The sequence below is a fragment of the Mesoplodon mirus genome (genome assembly GCF_964341445.2).
Source record: "Mesoplodon mirus genome assembly, chromosome: 8".
In the NCBI taxonomy this organism is placed as follows: Eukaryota; Metazoa; Chordata; class Mammalia; order Artiodactyla; family Ziphiidae; genus Mesoplodon; species Mesoplodon mirus.
Window position 1 is genome coordinate 14,835,526 of NC_138984.1, and position 19,358 is coordinate 14,854,883.

At 38.8% G+C, this 19,358-nt stretch overlaps 1 pseudogene across 1 annotated transcript; it reads left to right on the forward strand.

Annotated features, from left to right (window-relative positions):
* Positions 1–18,128: 18,128 nt before the first annotated feature.
* LOC309809330 (proteasome subunit alpha type-2-like) lies at positions 18,129–18,834 on the forward strand (annotated as a pseudogene). The gene has a single exon. The product of its transcript is annotated as a proteasome subunit alpha type-2-like (transcript).
* Positions 18,835–19,358: the final 524 nt, after the last annotated feature.

Below are 19,358 nucleotides of genomic sequence, written 5' to 3' on the forward strand. Positions count from 1 at the left end.
CCAATCATCTAAGCAGCCCTTGCCTCTAAGAGGCCCTGCCCCAGCCCAAATAGAACATGCCAAGCCAGAGATCAGGGGAGGGACACAGGGTCACAATTCCGTAGTCACAAGGTTTGCTTTGAGCCAAGACTGAACATCACTCCCTCTCTGTCGACCTGTGCTCATCCCTGGCTCCGTATCCCCTCTTTTCTTTTGTTGCCCCCAGCTTTGGGGCCCATAGAGGTGGGGTTTTCCAACTCTGATTTCTGACCTCTGACCTCAGGTTCCTTGCTTGCATTCTCCTCCCAGTTCCGTATGGCTCCAGAACCTTCCCTGGTATTTGACCTCTTGGAATTGGCCTCAGAGTCCACTCCTCCGAACCACCCTTCCCAGCAGCTTGAAGGCTGAGACTGGACCTCATCATACCCACTTCCCTGCAGAGAAAGTGAGTGGGTTAATGTTTTTTTTCTCCTGAGTAGTTACTAGGGCGTCCTTGGACCACTCTGCTTTTACCCCACTCCTCCCCTAGGTGTGAAACATCCAAGTCTTTTCTTTTTTTATAGCCAATATTGTAAAACTCATTTGTTCATGGAAATATTTAAAAAATCATAACATATTGGAGGGAAACCAACATATGGGATAACATCCAAGTCTTTGCAGGAGATACTCAAGAAAATAAGGTCCTGTGATGAAAAATGCTTTAGAAACATTCAGAAATTTTGCAGTCTCTTCTCCCTTGTGGAGAGTCACAGTACATCTGAGCCCATTGCAGGCTTGGGAAACTCCTACTGCAAAGAGACCTTTTAATTTGGTGTTTCCTAATTGTATTTGAGTGATAGAAACATTTTTTCCAGAAAGTACTTATTCACAACCTAGAGAACTAATGCTTCATGGAGGATGCTGCCTTTGCTTCATGTAAAGTTGGTGCTCCAATGGGGAGAGGGTCACACCATGGTAGGTGCTCGTCCACACAGTCTTCCCACTTAGTGCTCAAGAACCCTACAAAGTGGACATTATTACCCCCATTTATTTTCTTATTTTTTAGGCATTTTTAGGTTTACAATAAAATATCAAAGGAGGTATAGATGTTTTCCATATACTCCCTACCCCAGCACATGCATGGCCTCCCCCATTATCAACATCACTCACCAGAATGGTACATTTTTCTTTTTTTAACCAAGGATGAACCTACATTAACACATCATAATTACTCAAAGTCCATGATTTACTTGAGGCTTCACTCTTGGTGTTATACATTCTATGGGCCTGGACAAATTTATAAAGACATCCATCCATCATTATAATACCATGCAGAATATTTTCATGGCCGTGAAAGTCCTCTGTGCTCTGCTTTTACCCCAATCCTGGAAACCACTGATCTTTTTGCTTTCTCTGTAGTTTTGTCTTTTCCAGAATGTCATGTACTTGGACTCATACAGTATGTAGCTTTTTCAGATTGGCCTCTTTCACTTAGTAATTTGTATTTAAGTTTCCTCCATGACTTCATGGCTTGATAGCTCATTTCTTTTTAATGCTGAATAATATTCCCCTGTCTGGAATTTATTTATCCATTTATTGACTGAAGGACATTTTGGTTGCTTCCAAGTTTTGGCAATTATGAATAAAGCTGCTATAAACATCTGTGTGCAGGATTTTGTGTGGACTTAGGTTTTCAACTCCTTTGGGTAAACACCAAGGAGTGTGATTGCTAGATTGTATGGTAAGAGTATGTTAGTTTTTTAAGAAACTGCCAGATTGTCTTCCAAACTGTCTGTACCCTTTTGCATTCCCACCAGCAATGAATGAGAGTTCCTGTGACTCCACATCTTTGCCAGCACTTGCTGCTGTCAGTCATTACTTCCATTGTAAAGAGGAAGTTGAGACCCAAGAGGTGAAGTAGTTTTGCAGAGACTGTAGAGACAGGGTTTAATCCCAAGACTGCTGACCCTGAACCTGCTGGGTGTGGATTCAGTGTTTCCACTGGCAATCAGGAGTGAGGGACACTCTGTTTTATGTCTAATCTGCTGATGCCCCCTGTCAGAGTGGAGGAGAGGGGCAATGTCACCTCTCTGGACAACTGTCAGAGGGGCTAAGAAGGAACCCCAATCTATGTTGCTGTGGGGCTGACTGGTGAGTCCAGCCTGAAGAATCTGCTTCTAGACTTTGCTTATCCCTCTTACTCACCTCCAGCTTACCTCTGAGACCTGTCAAATGTCTCTTCAAAAGCTTTTAAAAATTCAGACTATTTTTGTCACCTATGCCTTTACTACACTAGTTCAAGCCACCAAATTTTTAAAAACATTTTATACAATTTTTAAAGGTTACTTTCCATTTACAAATTATTACAAAATATTGGCTACATTCCCTGGGTTGTACAATACATCCTTGAGCCCATCTTACACCCAATATTTTGTACCTCTCCCTCCCCCACCCCTATATAGCCCTTCCCTCCCCTCCCCACTGGTAACCATTAGTTTGTTCTCTATATCTGAGTCTGTCAAGCCACCAAAATTCATTGCCTGGATATCATAAAGGTCCTTTAGATGGCCATTTCCATTCTTGCTTTACTACAGTTCATCCTGTAACAATAAGAGTGATCTTTTTGAAATAATAATCACATCATGGCACTTCTTTTTTCAAAAGCCTCCAAAAGCTTCCTATCACACATATATCAAGTTCAAATTCTTTATCATCATCTGCATGAACCTGGCTCAAGCCAACATCTCTGCCTTCAGGTTGCTCTCCTTTTTGGTTTACTGTGGCCATATTGGCTTGCACCCCTGATTTGTGATGGAGCCCAGCCAAGATCAGCAGACACCTAGCTAAGCCCCCTGGACATGTGGGCAACACAAGCTCAGTGCTATATTCCACAGAGGTTCCATGCTTGTTTGTTATAGGCACCATTTGTCAATAAAGAGCCAATTATCTGTTATTGTACAACACAGGGAATATAGTCAATATTTTATAATAACTATAAATGGAGTATAACTTTTAAAAATTGTGAATCACTATATTGTTTACCTGTAACATATAATATTGTACATCATCTGTACTTCAATTAAAAAAAAAGAATGTTAAAAAAAAGAGCCAACTGTCTGACTTCCTCACTTTACTCATTTATATTTGAATGTCTCCTACTCAAAGTGGTTGTTCCTGACTGTTCCATCATTTTCTATTTCTTTATTTTTTTATTATTATTTTTAATAAAATAAATTTATTTATTTATGTTATTACCTTATTTATATTTCTTCAGAAATTCTTTCTATTTCCTTACCTCACTTTAGTTTCTTTTAGCAGTTATCAGTACCTAAAGTGATAGTATATATTTATTATCTACTTATTTATTGTCAGTCTCTCTCAATAAGCTACCTGAGGGCAGGGGTTCTGTCTTATTCATTACTGTATCCCCAAGGTTGTGCAGATAAATGGCTCAATAAATATTTGTTTTTTTGTTTTGTTTTTTTTTTTTAATTTTTTTTTCAGATGTTGGGGGTAGGAGTTTATTAATTAATTTATTTATTTTGGGCTGTGCCGGGTCTTCGTTTCTCTACGAGGGTTTTCTCTAGTTGTGGCAAGCGGGGGCCACTCTTCATCGCAGTGCACGGGCCTCTCACTGTCACGGCCTCTCTTGTTGTGGAGCACAGGCTCCAGACGCGCAGGCTCAGTAGTTGTGGCTCACGGGCCCAGTTGCTCCGCGGCATGTGGGATCCTCCCAGACCAAGGCTCGAACCCGTGCCCCCTGCATTAACAGGCAGATTCTCAACCACTGCGCCACCGGGGAAGCCCAAATATTTGTTGAATAAAGGACTGATATTAAATTCCTTCTACCTCAGCCTGTATGTTACCCTCAAGAGGCCTCCTCTGATTCCCCCTACTCAGTAGTAATGTACTCATATACTCAGGCTTGGTACTTCTTTACTCTCTAGTACTTCCCTGGCTTACCACTTTCATGCTGCTTGTCTATTTATCCGTATTCATCTCTAGACAATAAGTTCGTGGAGACCAGGGGCTCTGTGTTGGTTGTCCTTTTATCCCTAGAGTTTAGCACCAAGGCTTCGTATATGGCAATGGATGCTAAATATTTTCTGAAGGTATGAGTATATACTCAGCACACAGTCTTTTCTGGGATAAATGAGTTTGTCTATTATGCTAAGGGAGGATGCAAATAGAGAGAAAAATGCCCTAAAAAGGAGAATAAGGTGCCCTTATGTTCATTTGTTTTATTGTATAGGATCTATTTTATAAAAATTGAAAAAGTTACTTTTAGTTGGCTGAACTGTCTACCCATAGATGATTTAAAATTGTCCCTGAAGAAGGAATGACACAGAAAAATAAGAATAACTGGTGTTCATGTGTGAATTATACCCCTCAAAGACACTCAGCAGCCTGCATATCAGGTACATCAGGCTCCTCTTAGTTGCTGTATTTATGATGTGGACTTGAATTCAGAAGACTAAATATAGCTTCAAAAACCCCAGGCAGTTTATAAGAGAGATTACCAAAAGTTTATCTCAGGGTTTCCATCTAGCTCCCATTCGAGCCTGTCCCTTTTAATCTAGTTTTATCTGGATAAACTGGGAGCAAGAAGTATTTTATTAAAGATATCCTTATTTAAGGTTAAAAAATACCTCCACCTGTGACTTGCAGTGCAGAACATATTCAAAGCTGATTTCGTTTGTTTTTGTCATTTTCTCCCTCCCTTTCTTCCTTCCTCCCTTCCTTCTCTCTCTCTCTCTTCTTTCTCTTTCTTTCTTTCATTCTTCCTTTCTCCCTTCTTTCTTCCCTCCTTCCTTCATTTTTCTTTCTTCCCTCCCTTCTTTCCTTCCTTCCTTTCTTCCTTCCTTCCTTCCTTCCTTCCTCTCTTTTCTCTCTTTTCTCTCTTTTCTCCCTTTCCCCCTTCTCCTTCTCCTTCTCCCCCTCCTCCTCCTCCTTCTTGGAGCACTGAAGCCTCATTAAACGAGTGGAAATACAACTACAACAGTAATTAGATCACCTGACAGTGAGATTGCTAACCAAGGTCCATGCTGAAGTCAGTCTCTATTCCAAAGGGCAAGTTGTAAAAGCAAGTCTGTGTTGCCTTGGAAGAGTCCAAAGCTTTTGTTCAGTTTTGGGAAAAAGTCCAAGGTCATGGTGTGACGATGTGATCTATCCTATTGTTTTCTAAGTAGAAAGATGGAAAAGAATTATAGACATGAGTAGCTAATGGAGTAATGAATTATTCATACCTGTGCACAATTTTCTAATGCAAGACTGTGAATGTGGGTAACTAAGACAGTTGAAATTAAAATCTCATCTTCATTAGTTACATCTGGCTGGGAGAGCAAATGACATGATCCACTGAGATGGTTAGCACATTGCCTGGTATACAGTGAGTGATCAATAAATGCTAGTTGCAATTATTTTGTTGCTGTTGTTATTGTTGCTACTATTTACTGAGTTCTTACTATGTGGGACACACTTTTCTAGGGGCTTTGTATTTCTTTGTGCATTTAATTCTTACAACAATCTTATTAAGTAGATATTCTTATCATTTCCATTTAACATTTGAGGAAACAATCAGAGAGTACAAGATCACACAGCTAGTAAGTAAGTAGTGGAGTATCATCATCACAAGCATCATTATTACCACCATTACTTATATCTGGCTTTGGGAACTATATATGAAGGAGGATTATTGTGTAGCTATTAAATAGGATAATGCTTTCTTTTGAGAGGATCTTATTTATTTATTTTTTAAATCTTATTTTATTTTTTGGCCATGCTGCGTGGTTTGTGGGATCTTAGCTTCCTGACCTGGGATCAAAACCCATGCCCCCTGCAATGGAAGTGTGGACTCCTAACCACTGGACCACAAGGGAATTCCCTGAGAGGATTTTTAAACAAGATTTATTCAAATTATAAAACAAGTGTAAGTTCATTAGAGAGAGTTTAGAAAATTAAAAAAATTTTAATTAAAAAAAAGAAAATGAATCCTGCTCACTATCCTACTGTAACAAGAAGACCTGGATTATACTACTAACACTGGCTTCAAGCCAATTCCAAAATAATGTATTTACAGCCTTCTCAAGGATCTTTTCTATAAATGGTAGCTTTCTCCTTATATAAAGTAGTCCCACATCACTTAATTTTGTACATCATCATACCCTGTTAATGACTGTATTACAGTTTATCTGTGTACATGTACTTCTACTGGACTGCCTCTTCCAGAAAAAAAACACTCCTTCAGGGCAGCCCTCTTGTCTCATTATCTTTTCATCCTTTGCTCAGTGCCTGATACATAGTAGTGCTGAGAAAAATATCATTACTGATTGATTTAAACACATACACATGCGTGCGCGCGCACACACACACACACACAGAGAATCCCAAGTATATACTATAAGTCTTTCCCTAAGCCTTTCACAAAATGACCTCAAAGACTTGTAAAATGCAGAGGTGGTAAAATCTATTATATCCGCATTTTTCTTGCCTATTTGGTTTATGCAGAAGGAAGAGAGATGTGAGAGAATGCCTGTGGATTATTATAAACTTAATCAGATGGTGACTCAAGTTGTAGCCTCTGTTCCAGATGTAGTGTCTTTACAGAAGCAAATCAGAAAGCCCCTGGTGCTTGGTATGCAGTGATTGACCTCATGACTGCTTTTGTCCCTACGCCAATGTGCAAGGACTACTAGACGTAGTTTGCTTTTACCTGACAGGGCCAAAAGTATATCTTCTTAGTATAGGCTCAGGGTTGTGTTCACTCTCTTACTGTCTGCCACAATGTAGTATGCAGAGATGTTGATCATCTTGATATTCCAAAAAATAATACACTAGTCTACAACATCAGTGACATTGTGCCCATTGGACTTAGGTGAACAGGAAATACCAGTTACTTTAGGTACCTTACTAAAGCAAATGTGAGTCAGTGAGTGGGAAAGAACTTCAATTTCTGGGATCAATAACTGTATCAGTTTGGATTCAGTCATGAAAACATATCCATAATTTTAGCAGAAAGAATTTAATATAAAAAATTTGTTGGACAGGGGCTTCCCTGGTGGCGCAGTGGTTGAGAGTCCACCTGCTGATGCAGGGGACACGGGTTTGTGTCCCGGTCCGGGAAGATCCCACATGCCGTGGAGCGGCTAGGCCCGTGGGCCATGGCTGCTGAGCCTGCTTGTCCAGAGCCTGTGCTCCACAACAGGAGAGGCCACAACAGTGAGAGGTCCGCATACCGCAAAAAAATAAATAAATAAAAATTTAAAAAAATTTGTTGGACAGGATGGAAGGTTGAAAAGGCTAAAAGGGAATCATCATGTGTCACAGAGGTAGTTCACAGTCTTATGGAAAAGAAGAAAGAGGTTGGAGTTACTGGAACCTAGAATCTTGGAGGAGGAATATTCCAGAGCTGGGCCTGGGCCTCTGATGAGTTTCAGGACTTGTGGGTTGGGGAAGCGGTGGCCCTGCGGAGTTACTGACATTCAGACCTTCCACCAATGGAAGAACTAGAGAAATAACAGTAGGAACTATTGTTGCACAGAAAATGAAGGTTCATTCAAGGCTGTTGGAACATCAGTTTATACTTACCATATTGGGAAATTTATTCGACTTGATGTATTTCAGGAATGGGATGAAGAAGTAAATATATAAGATGAGGTAATATTCAAGAAAATGTAGGATATATTTCATGCAGATATAGCTCATTTTTATTCCACTTTAGCATCGATGTTGGCAGAGATGAAATGCCTACAGAAAACAAGTAGAAAGTCAATAGAAATACAGTGACTGATTCCTGGAGGTGAGAGGCAGCAACCCACGGGCCCAGCACATGGTGGGAAATACAGAGAAGCATCTGAGCCAGATAAGAACTTAGTTCAAATCTCAGCTTTATCACAAGCTGTGACATTACTCACATTATTAAACCTTGAGATAATTATTACACCATCACACATTGATTTTACAGAGTTAAAATTTAAGTGCCTTTATTCCTCCTGCACTTATCACATGCTTCATTCTGAGCCTGCTCTTTCCCTAAAGATCTCCCGTATAATAGCCATGAACCACCTGTCTTTTTCTGATCTCTAATAATAATTTTTTTATGATGAAGATACTTATGTGGATGATATATGAATGTAGCTAGAATACTGTTGTTTTCTTGAATGTGAATTGAAAAATTGCAGTATTTTTAATGATATCTTATGATATGTGGTTTTATTTATTATTATTATTTTTTTAATTTTTATTACAGTGTAGTTGCTTTACAATGTTGTTAGTTTCTACTGTACAGCAAAGTGAATCAGTTATATATATACTCTAGTAATTGTTTATGGTTCTCCCTTTTTTCCCCAGTAGATGCCGAGAGTTTGGATCTCTTTAAGATGAACTCCTGTAACTGATTCACTTTCTAGACACACACCCAAACTTGGGACATTCCAGATTGAATATTGAATACAAAGGGTTAGAGGCTCCCAGGCAGATGTTCCTCAGGGGTCTATTGGTCAGAGTCTCAGTGAGAGTGATAATAGTTAACAACCAGCACAGCAATGACCCCCCTAAAGACAGGGGGAAAGGAAGAGAGTTTTGAAATAAAATGCAGATATAGAATTCAGAAGATACAGATTTATATAAACTTTAGAAAAAGGAGTCAGAGAACAAGAATTGGTCTTGGTGACTCTAGGCATTTCCCAAAGATTGGGGTCCCACTTTCAAGAGACCAAACTTTTATCCGTCTAGAGAAGGACAGGGCAATTCATCAGCTTTCCAAAGCTTGTTGAGAATATCTCTGTTTAACTCTTATCCGATATTCATCAGGCATATCTACTTTTTGTTGTAATTTGCTTTCCTTAGCAAACTTGTACTCTAGGAAGTGCCTTCTGCTAGTGTTGTCGTGCATAGGCTAGGGCCTTCTCTCATGATGTTAACAACTGGTTTTCTGTTACTAATCAGTCCTGTGTGAATTTGGGGGATGATGTTACACTGAGGCTTAAGCTGGGGCAGGACTGGCATCAAATTAATGAGTTTCCCACATCAATAGTGTATATGTGGATATGTGAAGAGGTCCCAAAAGTCCTTCTTACCCTGAATTATCTTTCTTACCCACTTACTATAATATCTGAAATGCTACTATTAGATTTATGTCATTAGACTATAGTTCCAGAGGTCACCATCATGTAAATTATATTTAACCTCAAAAACTCTTATTGGGTGAACTTTTAGTGCAAAGCATTGTGATGGGTGCTCTGAGTAAAAGAACAAAAGAAAAATTAGGATGATGATAAAGTAAGTTTACCTCTCTCAAGAGCCACAAAACAAACTGTCAGGTACAATGAAAACTTAATAGTATATCAAAAAATGCTGAAAGGCGTGGCAAAGACCTTTATGAAATAGAAATTCAGAGAATCAAGTGATCTGTGGGTGCTGGAGTTGACGGTTACTTGAATGGAGATTTCAGAGGAAGACCAAGTAACCCATTAACAATCATCAATTTAGGCTTGATCTGTTAATTGGATATCTAGTTTCCCTGGAAAGAAGAGAAGGATTTAGAATAGATCAGATGACCCAGGGGACTAAACAATGAGACAGCCTGGGTGGGAGGCCCCAGGACCAATATCAAAGGGGACTGAACTGTGACATGGCCAGAAAGTTTCCAGGGGCACATTTGTTTGACTTTTTTGACTATTGTCAGAGCTTTGTTGAACTGTGACCCAGGGGTTACTTGGTGCACTTGAACCTCTGTTTGAATAAGTATGATTAAATTGTGGAATAGCTCTGTGCATCCTGGTAAAGTCCTTGGAAATCAGGAAGTAAAAGGCAAACTGGAAATTATCACTTTTAATATGTTGTAAGTAAATTATTATTTACTGCATGTTTGTGTCCCTCCCAAATTCATACGTTAATGCCCTAACCCCCCAGTGTGACGGTGTTTGGAGGTGGGGCCTTTGCACCTTCATTAGGCTTAGATGAAGTCATGATGGTGAACCCCCAGGTGGGATTAGTGTCCTTATAAAACGAGGAAGAGACCAGAGCTCTCTCTCTCTCTCTCTCTCTTTCCATCACATGAGGATATAGCAAGAAGGCAGCCATCTGCAAACCAGAACGATGGTCTTGGTCAGACACGGAATCTGCTGGCACTTTGACCTTGGATTTCCCAGAAATAAACGTCTGTTGTTTAAGCCATCCAGTTGGTGGTATTTGATATAGTAGCCTGAACTAAGACACAAATCAGTACAAAACACACCATGAAAGGGACTGCATTCCTTCAGCATTTTCCAAAGAGAAAAAACTCACAACAAAGATTGGCTATTACTTGACAGGAAGAAAAACTCCTGTTTTTAGTTTTCCAGTCAACTTGACAATGAAGTTGGAGTTTTCACAGCTTAAACTTTGGGTTGAAATCATCATCAGGCGGGGGAGGAGTAAGCCGTCATGACCCACACAGACTCATGAGGGCATCTGGGTCATTTTACCCAGGCCATTACCATTCTCTTCCTACTCCTCTGAAAGGAGAAGAGGCTTTGATGTCAGGTGCAGATGAGTCATCTTTCCTCCTGGGGCCTCTGCCTGGGATTTGCAGGCTGCCTTTGCAGGAGCTATTCTGTTAGTCATTCACAAAAAAGGGCATATTGGAAAAGCTGGAGGGAAATGCTTGGATGAAAAAGAGATTAAATTTCTGTTTTCAAAGCAGAGAACCCACTTGCTTGCTCACAAAAACAGTCTCATCCACTACCAGGCACCCTAAGGGCACACAGTAAATACTTGTTGATTGACTGACAAAAGCATCTGCTTGGTCCTTGTAAATCTTGGTGCTGAAACTGAGTTTTCAGGTATGATTATGTGGTTTGAATACAGAGGTTTGTGCTTATTTACTCCTTAGAGCCGTGGAATGTCACTCAGCTTCATCAGATTTACATAAAGAAGTTAATAACATCCCTGGCTCCATTATCATAAACATTCTGAAAGGAAAAATGAATAAGGACTTTTCTGGAGCTTTATCTGCAGGCCACATTCAGTGGAAGGAAAACTGAACTGTGTTCTAAGAATAATTCTGTTTTGCTCCAAAGCCCTCATCAGTCCTTCAACCTATTTGAGAACCTGTTAGGGAAAAGAATAAAAATATCTCCTTACTCGCCAGCAATGTAGAGGAATGATCAAGAATGAATAAAAGGAATTCCTTCAGCCTGAGACAGGATGTATCATTATTGCTTTGCTTCCATTGAACTGGTAGGGAATCTGAGACCCAGAAAGGGATGGTGAACTAGCCAGTGATACCGAGGAACTATGGTCTAAGCCTTCTTCTCTTCTTTACCCTCTTGGGGGATCTCTATGGCTTTGTAGACCATACATGTCGATGACTCTTGCATTTCTTTCTCTAGCCCTAGGGTCCAACTGCATATACAACTTTGTGCTTTACACCTTTGACTGAAGATCTGATTGGTATTTGAGTCTTCATATTCAAAGTGGAACTCATGACTTTTGCCCCCAAATTGCTCTTTCCTTGTCTCCCTTAGGAGGGACCACCATTTGTAGTTATTTAATCCAAAATGTCTAAGAGTCATCTTTGGTTTTCCTGGCCTCCTTCTCTACATCCAATTCATGAGTAAGACTTTAAATTTATATCTTTATTTCCATCTCTCCATGTCCAATGTCAATACTCTAATGTAAGCCATCACCACTTCTCACTGGGTTGACAGCAGTAGCTCTGAACTGGTCTCTCTTCTTTCATTCTTTTTTTTAAACTTTATTTATTATTTATTTTTGGCTGCGTTGGGTCTTCGTTGCTGCACACAGGCTTCTCTACTTGCCGTGAGTGGGGGCTACTCTTCATTGCGGTGCGTGGGCTTTTCATTGCAGTGTCTTCTCTTGTTGCAGAGCGTGGGCTCTAGGCACGCGGGCTTCAGTAGTTGTGGCACATGGGCTCAGTAGTTGTGGCTCGCGGGCTCTAGAGCCCAGGCTTAGTAGTTGTGGTGCATGGGCTCAGTTGCTCCACGGCATGTGGGATCTTCCTGGACTAGGGCTCAAACCCATGTCCCCTGCATTGGCAGGCAGATTCTTAACAACTGCACCACCAGGGAAACCCTCTTCTTTCATTCTTGACTCCTATAATCTATTCTCCACTGTGAAAGTTAATGTGAAACTCTAAAAATATTAACCAGATCTTTTTACCCTGGTTCTTGTTTTAAAATGTTCACTGGCTTCCCATTGTTTTTCAGGTGACATTCAAACCTCCCATCATGGCACAGGGTCTTACATGATCTGGTTTATCTCCCTTCTCTTTCATCTTCTTGCTATGGATTCCTTTAGTCCTCCCATGCACCAATCTTGCCCTACCTCAAGATCTTTGCACCTGCTATTTCCTCTGCTGGGAATCTTTCCCCTTTTCACAGAGCTGTCTCTTTTCCATCTTTTAAGTATCAGTTCTAAGGCCCCTTCCTCAAGAAGTCATCTCTGAATACTCTTTCTAAATCAGTGTTCCCCTGTCCACCCTTAATCATTATTCATCACATCACTCAGTTTAATTGCTTTGTAAGACTAATCTCAAATGGCAATTATCCAGCTTATTCATTTACTTGTTTATTGAATTTCCACCACCTCCCTGCCTCTTTCCAGGTAGGTTGTAAGCTCTAGGTAAGCAAATGCCTTGTCTGTCTTCAAAGAAGCAGTATGGAGCTCTCACATCCTGGAGACAGATTTCTTGCATTCCAAGTCCAGCCTTGCGACTTTCTAGGTATGTGGCCCTGGAGAAATTGTTTAACCTCTCTGACCTCCATTGCTAAATGATGGCCACAAAAGTTCCTGCCTCATAAAATTGTTCTGAAGAGCTCACTACGCATAAGATATCCCTGGCACAAGAGTATATCTTCAGCCAATGTTAGTTGTCTTTACTGTTAATCACATACTTGCTTAACACGTATTTGCTAAATGAACAATGCATTAACTTATGTATTCAAGGAAGACTTCCGCTATGTCACAGAATTTAGAAACGTATTGCAAGGGGTTCTCGCCTGGGGGCTGAGAGTACAGTTCTGTCATCGTCGGAAGCTGTTTGGAAGCTGTCTGGGAGAGCTGCAGCTGGGGAGAGAGGTGGGAGTTGGCATGTTGAAATGGAAAATGATAATAATAGAAGCCCAAGTTTATTTAGTACTTATTCTGTGCTAAGTACTGTGACCCATTTTTCTATTTTTTTCCCTCAAAATGACTGATGCATTACTGTGCTGTTATATTATGAAGCACTTCTTATGGCTCCTATTACACCAACCTTCTGCAGAAAACAGAAGGTTCGTACAGTCCATTCCCCTACCCGATTACTCTGCTCATCCTCTACCCCATGCCTAGTTACTAACCATCTTCAACTCTCAACCACAATGCCATTTCCTTAGGGAAGCCTCATCTGACCCTGATGGAATGCTCCAGATCTCCCTGTAATATGTGTTCATCATACCACCTACCTTTCCTTTCTTGCATGCTCCAAACTTACATTAATTTACATGATTATTTAATTAATCTTCTGACTTGATTCTATACTTTGTGAGGTCAGGTTTCTGTCTTGTTTTTCTCACCATTTTATCCCCAGAGTCCAGCAACACCCCTTCCCAGTGGTTGGCACACAGGATATACTTACTGAATAAGAAGTGGGTATCAATACTGCAGCAGAATGAACGCCCCTCCCAAACCTAACTGTGACTCTTCTTTGAAGACTGAAAAATGCAAAAGCCAGTTTTATTTGAATTGAATTTTTGTGCTTATCAACTCCTATGCTTCTCATTTCTTTCCCAACTGAACTTAACCCAAGATAATGATGAAAAACAAAATTTGTCTTAAGCTCTAAAAGAAAAGAGAAGTCACAGAAAGAAGGAAATTGAAGAGAGATAGCAGAGGGAAGTGAAAGATAAAACCAGGACACTTTCTACCATCTTTAAATTTGTATTCTATTGAGAATATTTAAAAAAATGATAAATATTGTATTTTTCTCTTTGCAACTAAAAAGACACAGTCTCAACTGAATCTTATACAGAGTTATCTGTACATTCATTATAACTGCTCTAGAAGAAAAGCTTGATTTTCTTTAAAATTTTAAGTTCTGCTGACAGCATGAAACATATAAATGAAAAAATAGCACCGGTCCAATTAACATTATTTCTTAAGAGTCTGGCTCAACAAAAAAATAATCAAACTCAAAAGAAAGAATAGGGGCTTCCCTGGTGGTGCAGTGGTTGAGAATCTGCCTGCCAATGCAGGGGACATGTGTTCGAGCCCTGGTCTGGGAAGATCCCACATGCCGCGGAGCAGCTAGCCCCGTGAGCCACAATTACTGAGCCTGCGCGTCTGGAGCCTGTGCTGTGCAACAAGAGAGGCCGCGATAATGAGAGGCCCGCGCACCGCGATGAGGAGTGGCCCCCACTTGCCGCAACTAGAGAAAGCCCTCGCACAGAAACGAAGACCCAACACAGCCATAAATAAATAAATAAAATTAAAAAAAAAAGCAAAAGAAATCTGAATGAAATATGGTCTTAAAAAAAAGAATAAAAGAAAAAAATTTTTTTAAAAAAAGAAAATAAAGAATAATCAAATAATCAAAGAATAATCAATAGCAATATTTTTATCATTTGATAACAAAGGTCATTCAGTACTTTATTATTCCCATTAAAATAAGAATTACTTTAATTCACTGTGAACCACATAAAAGGTTTTGATCGTTCATGCCAGTGATTTCCACTAGGGCAGATGAAATTCAGAGAAAAACACCCAATATCACAATGATGGCAAAAGTGAGGAAATGACAAAAAGAAACTTGTTTACTCACTCAAGTGACGGTTTATGAGAAGGAGAAATGCTTCTGAGGGGAGAGATCAGATGGTACCTCTAGGAGTTCAGAAGGAAACATGACAGGTTTGAATTCAAAGACAGTTCGTAAGACACTGATCAAGTCCAATTGTGAAGAGACCTATTTCAAATGTAAAGCCAAATCTCTGGTTTGGAATTTGAATTTTTCCTAGCCTTTATCAAATTAATATTTTAAGCAGCAATAAGATTTTCAGAAGGGCATATGAAAGTTATATTTTCCATTTGGGATTAGATGTAAGACCAATAAACTGAAATTACATTATTGATGAAGTTACTGGAAGATCTTCTAATATGAATTGAAGCCAAAAAAGAGAAATTTACATGAGAAAATTTTCTGAACCGGTGTTCAAGCTGAAAAATATGGAGGGAAATAGCAGAAGAGAGTACCAGGAAAAAAATAAAATGAATCAAAATGAAGAACTTCAGAATAAGTGGGGAGTCTAGAATTCACCTTTTTAATTTTTCAAAAGTATTTTTTGTTCTTTTTATTTATTTTAATTTATACAAGCAATTTATAAACTTTCTATATTTCTTCTACAGCAATATATCTCTTTGAACTCTCTATCTAATGAGTCAATTTTGGAAAACTGTATTTTCCTACATAATTATCCATTTCATCTAATTTTTCAAATGTATTTGTATAGAGGTCTGCAAATTAATCTTATTTTAAAAGTCTTCTATTTCAATGATTATTTCCCCCAATACATTAATTTTGTATATTTGTGCTTTCTCCTACAATTAAGTTAGTGTTTTATTCATTTTGTTAATTTTTTAAAAAATAATATTTTGTCTTACTAATTAGATATGCTGCTTTTCTGTCATCTCCCTCATTAGTTTCTGTTTTTATAGTTATTATTTCTTTCCTTATTTTATATTTTGGTTTATTTATTTATTTTTTTAAAAGCTTTTAAAATTTTATTTATTTTATTTATTTTTGGCTGTGTTGGATCTTTGTTGCTGTGCATAGGTTTTCTCTAGTTGTGGCGAGCAAGGACTACTCTTTGTTGTGGTGCACAGGCTTCTCATTGCGGTGGCTTCTCTTGTTGCAGAGCACAGGCTTTAGGTGCGCGGGCTTCAGTAGTTGTGGTTCGCTGGCTCAGTAGTTGTGGTGCATGGGCTTAGTCACTCCATGGCATGTGGGATATTCCCAGAGCAGGGCTTGAACCTGTATCCCCTGCATTGGCAGGCAGGTTCTTAACCACTGCACCACCAGGTAAGCCCATGGTTTATTTTTTGTTGTAGTGGTGGTGGGCTTTTTCTTTTTTTTTTGGCTTTTATGAGTTGGGAGTTTAGCTTTAAATTTTTTTTTGGTATTGATAAAGTATTTAAGGCTTCGAATTTTTCTCTATTAACAGATTTAAATTTATCCCACAGATTCTGAATTGTAGTGTTTCAACCAATTATAAAGACAATGAGGGATGGTAAGTCTTCTTTTGGATTCTCTTACCTATATATTAGGCTCTATGTCAAAATCTCTCAAGCACTCAGTTTTTCTATCATAATTCTTTAATAATATGGCTTGTAATACTGATTTCAGTGTACAGACATTAGAAAGTTTAATAGATTTTTGGAGGTTTTATGAATGATAAGTAGGCCCATTGGTCATGTCTTAGAGAATAATAAATATCTGAGTCAAAAATAATATAATAATTTTTAGAAGTTCTGTTATTTTGGTTATAAAGCTCTTTGTATTTAATAGCTATTTGATAGCAGTATTTTTCAATTGAAAAATTTTAAAACAAACTTTTTATTTTGGAATGATTTCATATTTACGGAACTGTTGCAAAGATAATACAGAGTTCCCATATAGTCTTCAACCAATTTCCCCTGTTGTTAATATCTTAGGTTATCATGGTACATCTGTTAAAACTGAGAGCCAATATTGGTATACTATACTGTGAACTATGCTCCAGACTATTTGGATTTTTCAGTTTTCCATGAATGTTCTTTCTGTTCCAAGATCCAATCCAGGAGATCACATTACATTTAGTTGTCATATCTCCTTAGTCTCCTCTGGCCTGTGCCAGTTAAATAGCAGCTTTCAAATTTCCAGGAGGAAGGGTCTTTCAGCTTTTTAAAAAATACTTTATTAATAATTACTGATTTTATTGCATTGTCATCAGAGAGTTATTTTTCTGTCTTATGCAACTTACTATTGCTTTCCTTGTGACCTAATATTTGATCACTTTTGTAAATAGACTATGTGTTCCTGAGAAGAAAATGTGTTTTCTATTATCAGGGTTAAAGTTCAGTATAGGTCTGTAAGAGCTATCTTATTAAATATGTTATTTAGGTCTTCTACATATTTATTTATTGTCTATTGATTTATCTTGTACTGAGAGTGGAAATCTCCTATTATTAGTATGTTTCCTTTTCTCTTTGCATCTCCTATGGTTTTGCTTAATAAAACTAGCTTTGACCTTATTTGGTGCTTTGATGCTCAGAGATGTTTGATCTTTTTTGTGAATTTTAAAACAGTATTTATATGGACCTTCGTTATCTTTAATGCATTTTGGCTTGAATTCTATTTATTTGAGACATCAGAATCTGAAAACTTCCTTTCTTTTTTTTTTTTTTTTTTTTTGCGTTACGCGGGCCTCTCACTGTTGTGGCCTCTCCCGTTGTGGAGCACAGGCTCCGGACGCGCAGGCTCAGCGGCCATGGCTCACGGGCCCAGACGCTCCGCAGCATGTGGGATCCTCCTGGACCAGGGCACGAACCCGTGTCCCCTGCATCGGCAGGCGGACTCCCAACCACTGCGCCACCAGGGAGGCCCCTTCCTTTCTTATTATTTATATTTTCCTAGTATATTTTTGCCCATTTCATTTAAACCTCTGAATCACTTTGTTTTATGTGTGTCCCTTGAATACAGCATAAAGTTAGGTCTAGCTCTGTGAATATAATTGAGATTTATTTATTTTAATAGGTGAGTTAAGTCCATTTATTGATAGGGTTTTTGTGTTTGGTCTTAACTTTTTCAAATTATTTTCTATGTACTATACTGTTTTCCATGTTTCTTTATGTGATGTGTTTTTTTTCTTTAATTTTTTTCCCCTTTTGATATTCAGGAAGGTTTTACTTTTCTAGTAGTTACTTTTGCACTGTTATCTTTTTGAAAGGCCTCTGTTCCTCTATTTTATTATTTAATCTTCACTATCTGATTTGGGAGTTTTTAATGTTAGCCTTTGATACCCACCAACTGCCTACTCAACAATCAGTGAACTCACTCTGCTTTCCTCACTGATGAGTGGGCACGTGAGTTGTTTCAAGTTTTTGGCAATTATGAATAAAGCTACTATAAACGACAAAAAAGGGATCTCCAGGTAAAGATGGTGGGGCATATTTATAGGTTTTCGCTGATCGCATTCAGCCTGTATCTAAAACTTGTCCAGATTGAATATGCTTCGTCTGCTGTAGCTGGAGGAGCCCCTTCAGTGGGAATTATAGCTGCAAATGGTGTGGTATCAGCAACTGAGAAGAAACAAGTCCATTCTGTAAATAAGTGAAATGTGCACAAAGTGGAAGTGATGACCAAGCATAGAGGTTTGGTGTACAGTGGCATAAGTCCAGATCTCAGAGTGCCAGTGCACAAAGCTGGAAAACTAGTTCAGCAATCTATCTTGTTTACCAAGAACCCATTCTCACAACTCTGCTAGTACAGAGCTTAACTTCTGTGATGCAAGAATACACCCAGTCAGGTGGTGTGCCTCCACTTGGAGGGTTTTTTTTTTAATTATTTGTGGTTGGAATGAGGGATGACCATATTTATTTCAGTCAGATCCATCTGGACCTTACTTTGCCTGGAAAGTCACATCAGTGGGAAAGAAGTATGTGAATGGGAAACGTTTCCTTGAGAAAAGACATAACCAAGATCTGGAACTTGAAGATGCCACTCATACAGCCAAATTAATCCTAAAGGAAAGTTTGGAAGGGAAAAGAACAGAAGATTACATAGAAGTTGGAATCTTCAGTGAAGCCAGGTTTACAAGTCTTACTCCAGCTGAAGTTAAGGATTACTTAGCTGCCCTAGCATAATAATAAAGTGACTGGAAAATCCAGAATGTCAGACAGTCTATCTACTTAAACATATCTAAATTATACTTTGTCTTGTCAACTTTTTGCATACTTACTTCTACATAGTTTAATGGACTGATATATTTAAAATGACACATAAATCATAATAAATTGTTAAAAAAAGTGCCCCACACCCTTTTATACCTCCAGTCTTTCCTCAATGGTCTTCCTACTGATGAGAGAACACCTCTGCCATAGTGTGTGACTCCTACTTTTTGTTCAAAGCTCAGCTCTGAAGGAAACTCATTTATGAAATTTTCCTGGAACTCCCCACTGGCTGGGTTAGGTGCCCCTCTTATATTCAGCCCTGTAGCACAAAATTTGAAGCCTCCCAATAAATCTAATCACAAATTATTTTCCAGCTTTGTCTCTGACTATGGTCCATCATATGTTTATAGGCAGGTTTGCATAGTGGTTAAGAGAGAGGACTCTGATATCAGAATGCTAGGATTAAAATTCTGGTTCTACTATTTCTAATTACATGA